Source organism: Oreochromis niloticus, unplaced genomic scaffold (genome assembly GCF_001858045.2).
Source record: "Oreochromis niloticus isolate F11D_XX unplaced genomic scaffold, O_niloticus_UMD_NMBU tig00008769_pilon, whole genome shotgun sequence".
Lineage (NCBI taxonomy): Eukaryota > Metazoa > Chordata > Actinopteri > Cichliformes > Cichlidae > Oreochromis > Oreochromis niloticus.
In genome coordinates, this window is record NW_020329422.1 from 27,501 (window position 1) to 33,853 (window position 6,353).

Consider the following 6,353-nt stretch of genomic DNA (forward strand, 5'->3'; position numbering starts at 1 on the left):
TGCGACTGCCCCAGCCGCGAGACGCGAGGTCCCGATTGATGCAAAGCGACGCTCAGACAGGCGTAGCCCCGGAGAACCCGGGCCGCAAGGTGCGTCGAAGTCGATGATCAATGTCCTGCAATTCACATAGTTCTCGCAGCTAGCTGCGTCTCATCGACGCACGAGCCGAGTGATCCACCGCTAAGAGTCGTATGTTTTGTTTACCGTGGTGCCACATCGTAACGGATAAGGGTTAAAGGAAGGAAAAAACCCCCGGCGCTCCTTCCTCCGCCGGGCAGGGAGAGGAGACATGAACCCCCGTGCTCCCTCCGCAGGAGGAGGAAGTGGTACCCGAGCGCGCGGCAGCGGTCAGGCGAAACCGCCAGCCCGCGCTTCGGTGAGGTCTCGTGCGGCCGGACCGTGGTTGCCGGACGGGACCCCGGCGCCCGCCTCCAACGAGCCGCAGTCCCGACTCCTCCGTCGCCCTCGGAGAGCCGGTCGGGCAGCGGCTCGCTTGGCGTAGAGCGGGCGGGCCGTCGGTCGTCCGCCGGTGACCAGGCCCAGACTAAGGCTCGAGCTCCGTGGGGACGCGCGAGCCGACAACCTCGGAGACCCGCACCGTGACGGTGCGGAGACCCTCGCGGCAAAGAGGAGAACACCGGTGCGCCGCAGCGGCCGCTCGTGTAGCCAGTAATGATCCTTCCGCAGTTCACCTACGGAAACCTGTTACGACTTTACTCCTCTAGATAGTCAAGTTGATCGTCTCTCGCGCTCCGCCAGGCCGTGACCGACCCCGGCGGGCCGATCCGAGACCTCACTAAACCATCCAATCGTAGTAGCGACGGGCGGTGTACAAAGGCAGGACTAATCAACGCGAGCTATGACCCGCGCTACTGGAATCCTCGTTCATGGAAATAATGCAATCCCCAATCCCTATCACGATGGGTCAACGGTTACCCACGCCTCTCGCGAAGGTAACACACGCTGATCCACTCAGTGTGCGCGCGTGCAGCCCGGACATCTAAGGCATCACAGACCGTTATGCTCAATCTCGTGGCTGAACGCCACTTCCCTCTAAGAAGTTGACCGGACCGCACGGGTCGAGTAACTAGTTAGCATGTCGAGTCCGTCGTTATCGAATAACCAGACAAATCGCTCCACCAACTAAGAACGCCATGCACCACCACCCACAAATCGAGAAAGAGCATCAATCTGTCAATCCTTCCGGTCCGGCCGGTGAGTTCCCGTTGATCAAATAAGCCGCAGCTCCACTCCTGGTGCCCTTCCGTCAATTCCTAAGTTCAGCTTGCAACCATACTCCCCCCGAACCCAAAGACTTGGTTCCCGACGCGCCCGCGGTCATGGAATAACCCGCCGGATCGCTAGTGCATCGTTATGGTCGAACTACGACGTATCTGATCGTCTCGAACCTCCGACTTCGTCTGATAATGAAAACATCTGCAAATCTTCGCTTCGTCCGCTGCCCGTCCAAGAATTCACCTCTACGCACAATACGAAGCCCCGCCGTCCCTCTAACATGGCCCCATTCAGAGAGAAAACCCACAAAATAGAACCGAGTCCATCCATATCCTACGCGGTATCAGCGACCGGGCCTGCTTGAACACTCTAATTTTCAAAGTAAACGCTCGGACCCCGCGGACACTCAGCTAAGAGCATCGAGGGCGCCGAAGGCAGGGCTGGACAGACGTAGCTCGCCTCGCGGCGGACCGTCAGCTCGATCCCGAATCCAACACGACTTTTAACTGCAGCAACTTAAATACCTATGAGCTGGAATACCGCGCTGCTGGCACCAGACTGCCCTCCAATGATCCTCGTAAAGGATTAAAGGTACCATCCAATACAGGCCTCGAAAGAGCCTGATGTATTTCGTCACTACCTCCCCGAGTCGGAGTGGTAATTGCGCGCCTGCGCCTCCTTGGATGTACCGTTCTCAGCTCCCTCTCCGGAATCGAACCCTGATCCCCGTACCCGGTCACCATGGTAGCACATAAAGTACCATCGAAAGTTATAGGCAGACATTCGAATGAACGTCGCCGCCACGAGGCCAGCGATCGCTCGATTATCTAGATCACCAAAGCGCCGGGCCCCCGAGAGACGCCCCGCATGGTTGGTCGATAAATGCACGCATACCCGAGGTCAGCGCTCGTGCATTATAGCTCTAGAATGCCACAGTTATCCAAGTAACGGATGAGCGATCAAAGAACCATAACTGATAATGACCATCGCAGTTCACTGACCGCCGCGGTACTTAGACCTGCATGCTAATCTTGAACAAGCAATGCTACTGCAGATCAACCAGGTACCCCTCAGCAGCGCGCGCTGCGGAGCGCGCGCTCGCTCGCTCGGGCTACTGACCCGTGGACCAGGCAGGCTTCCGACGCAGATGTGACCGGGGTAGGTCGAGAAACCGCTGCCGACAGGCCCCGTCGCCTTGCGGGTGGCAAACCTGGTTGCCTACCACCTCTGACGAGCCGCCGTGGATGACCACCGGACGACCGGCGTCCGGTCCGCTACCGACGATCGCGCCTGTGGGGGGGGGAAGCGCGGGAGATGGGGCGGGTCCGGAACCACCACCCCTTCCGACCGTCGCGCTAGACCCCCGACCGCGCTAGAGCGACCTGCGGCCGGAGGAACGGACCGCCCGAAGGCGCCGGCGAAGGCCGGCCCGGCGTGGCCCTCCGATGCAGCCACGTTGCCAGTCGATCGGTGGAGGGAAGGCGCAGCAGTAGCTGGAAGAGCTGCTGGCAGCCTCTCCTCCCCGGCCGTCCCAGCGCCGCCGAGCGCTGCCCGGGGTCTGCTGACTGCGCCTCGCCAGACACCCGTCCCCATAAATGACGAGGCACCTTGCTAGCCTACCCTAGACGCTCAACCGTGAGGAGAAAAAACGCCCTGGCCGAGTGTAGACGGCCTCCGTCTCCCTACGGCTGAAAAAGATGCTGCTGCAGCTGCACGGCCCTGCTGATGTCCGTCCCATTAGCCGAGGGGAGTCGCCTCCTCTCCCTTCACGTGAAAAGATGTGCTGCTGCGCACTGCCCCCTGCTACTCTCACCACCTCTAGCTAATGCTGATCCCCTGACCTCCAGCGGCCCCGGGACCCACATCACACCTGCCCTGTCTCCCTGCGGCTGGAAAGATCCATTTGTGCACTGGCCCTGCTCTACCCCTCTCCATTGCCGAGCAGTGATCGCCCCTGTCTCCTTACGGTCGAAAAAATGCTGCTGTCACTGGCCCTGCTGCTACTCTCTCCATTGCCGAGGCAGTGATCGCCTCCTCTCCTTACGGTCGAAAAAGATGTGCTGCTGCACTGGCCCGCTGAATTCTCTCCCATTGGCCGAGCAGTGATCGCCTCCTCCCTTTACGTCGAAAAGATCTGCTGCGCACGCCCGCGATATCCTCTCCATTGCCGAGGCAGTGAGTCGCCTCCTGTCCCTTACGTCGAAAAAGAGTGGTGCGCTGCTGCGCGCTGCGCTGCACGGCCCTGCCGCACCTGACCACCTCTAGCTAATGCTGATCTCCCTGACCTCCAGCGGCCCCGGGACCCACATCCCCCTGCGTATCCCCCAGTAGCTCTTTCTGCAGTTACCCTCCACGCATACCACATGGACCTGCACTCCCGCAGCCCGGGACCCACATCCCCTGCCAGTCCACCACTACTCTTTCTGCAGTACCCTCCCTCGATCCACAGACCTGCCCTCCACAGCCCCGGGACCGACTTGCTCCGCGCCAGTCCCCAGTAGCTTTCCTCTCCTGCAGTACGCTCCACCACATATCCAGCATGGTCCTTGACCTCCAGCAGCCCCGGGACCCACATGCTCCCCTGCTCTAGTCCCCACTAGCTTCTCTTGCGTACATAGCACCGCGTCTCCACCATGGACCTGACCTCCAGCAGCCCCGGGACCCACACTTAAGCCCCCCCACTACAAGCAGAACAACGTGGAAAATCCTGTGCCCCGACTCAGAAAGTAATGAAACGTGCCCTGTACACTGGCAGAAACACTTGCCACACACCCTCCTGCATATGACGACAACGTTCCACATGCCCCTGTACACTGGCAGAAACACTTGCCACACACCTCCTGCATATGTACGACAACGTTCCACATCCCTGTACACGGCAAAACACTGCCACACACACTCCTGCATAGACGACAACTTTCTACATGCCCCTGTACACTGCCCCGATATCCCGAAACACGCTCCCCGTGCATATGGTACGACAACGTTCCACAGCCCCTGTACACGGCAGAAACACTTGCCACACACACTCCTCCTGCATATGTACGACAACGTTCCACATCCCCTGGACACGCCCCGAATCCCCGAAACACGCCCCTCGGCATATGGACGACAACGTTCCACATCCCTGTACACTGGGCAGAAACACTTGCCACACACACCTCCCCGCAAGGTACGACAACGTTCCACATGCCCCTGGTACACTGGCAGAAACACTTTGCCACACACACTCCTCCTGCATATGGTACGACAACGTTTCCACATGCCGTGGGATCCCCTGACACTGCCCCGATATCTCCCTGAAACACGCTCCCTCGTGCCTATGGTACGACAACATTTATCCATGCCCCTGGTACACTGCCCAGCAGCACTTGCTAATACTCCCCCCGCATATGGATGACAGCTTCCACATGCTGTACACGGACCAGAAACACTCCACGTCCGCTGTACGCACCCTCCTCGCTAGCTAATTGCGACTCCCCCACTCCAGGGCCCCGGGACCACCATCACATCTCCGCTCCCTACGCGAAAAAGGGCAGTTGCTCCACTGCCCTGCGCTGTGTCTCCATTTGGCCGAGGGTGAGCGCCTCCGTCCCCTACGGTCGAAAGATGCTCGCTGCGCCGCTGCGCTGCTGCTGCTGCTGTGGTGGCCCTGCTGAATTCTCTCTCCATTTGGCCGAGGGAGTGAGTCGCCTCCCGTCCCCGTACGGTCGAAAAAGATGTGCTGCGCTGCACTGGCCCTGCTGCTACTCTGACCACCTAGCTAATGCTGATCTCCTGACCTCCAGCGGGCCCCGGACCCACACACCTTGCTCCTGTCTCCCTTGCGGCTGGAAAAGATCCATTTTTGTGCACTGGCCCTGCTGCTACTCTCTCTCCATTTGGCCGAGGCAGTGAGTCGGCCTCCTGTCCCTTACGGTCGAAAAGATGTGCTGCGCTGCACTGGCCCTGCGATATCTCTCTCCATTTGGCCGAGCAGTGAGTCGGCCTCCTGTCTCCTTACGTCGAAAAAGATGTGCTGCGCTGCAGTGCCCTGCTGCTACCATATACAGCATGGACCTTGACCTCCCGCAGACCCCGGGAACCACATGCCCCTGCTCTAGTCCCCCACTAGCTTCTTCTCTTGCAGTACCCTCCGCCACAATCCAGTATGGACCTTGCCCCCAGCAGGCCCCGGGACCCACATGCCCCTTCTCTAGTCCCCCAGTAGCTTCTTCTCTTGTGGTTACATAGCACCGGGTCTCCACCTGACCTTGACCTCCAGCAGCCCGGGGACCCACATCACACCTTGCTCCTGTCTCCCTTGCGGCTGGAAAAGATCCATTTTTGTGCACTGGCCCTGGTGGGACTCATCCAGCATGGACCTTGACCTCCAGCAGCCCCGGGACCCACTTGCTCCCTGCTCTAGTCCCCCAGTAGCTTCTTTCTGCAGTTACCCTCCACTGCATATCCAGCATGGACCTTGACCTCCCGCAGACCCCGGGACCACATCTCCCGCTCTAGTCCCCCAGTAGCTTCTTCTCTTGCGGTACATAGCACCGCGTCTCCACCATGGACCTGACTCCAGCAGGCCCCGGGACCCACATCACACCTTGCTCCTGTCTCCCTGCGCTGAAAGATCCATTTTTGTGCACTGGCCCTGCTGCTACTCGTATCCAGCATGGACCTGACCTCCAGCAGCCCCGGACCACTTGCTCCCCTGCTCTAGTCCCCAGTAGCTCTTTTCTGCAGTTACCCTCCACTGCATATCCAGCATGGACCTTGACCTCCGCAGACCCCGGGAACCACATGCTCCCCTGCTCTAGTCCCCCAGTAGCTTCTTCTCTTGCGGTTACATAGCACCGCGTCTCCACCATGGACCTTGACCTCCAGCAGGCCCCGGGACCCACTTAAGCCCCTCCCACAACAAAGCAAAACACCACTGCAAATCCTCATGCCCCTGTACTCCATAAAGTAAATTCAAACGTGCCCCTGTACACTGTGCAGAAACACTTTACCACGTCCGCTGTACGCACCCTCCTCGCTAGCTAATTGCTGACTCCCCCACTTCCAGGGGCCCGGGGACCACCATCACATCTTCCTGTCTCCCTTACGGCTGAAAAAGGTGCATGTTGCTC

General features: G+C 59.6%; 1 pseudogene; it reads right to left on the bottom strand.

Moving 5' to 3' along the window:
* Positions 1-46: 46 nt before the first annotated feature.
* LOC112845889 (uncharacterized) lies at positions 47-189 on the bottom strand (annotated as a pseudogene).
* Positions 190-6,353: the final 6,164 nt, after the last annotated feature.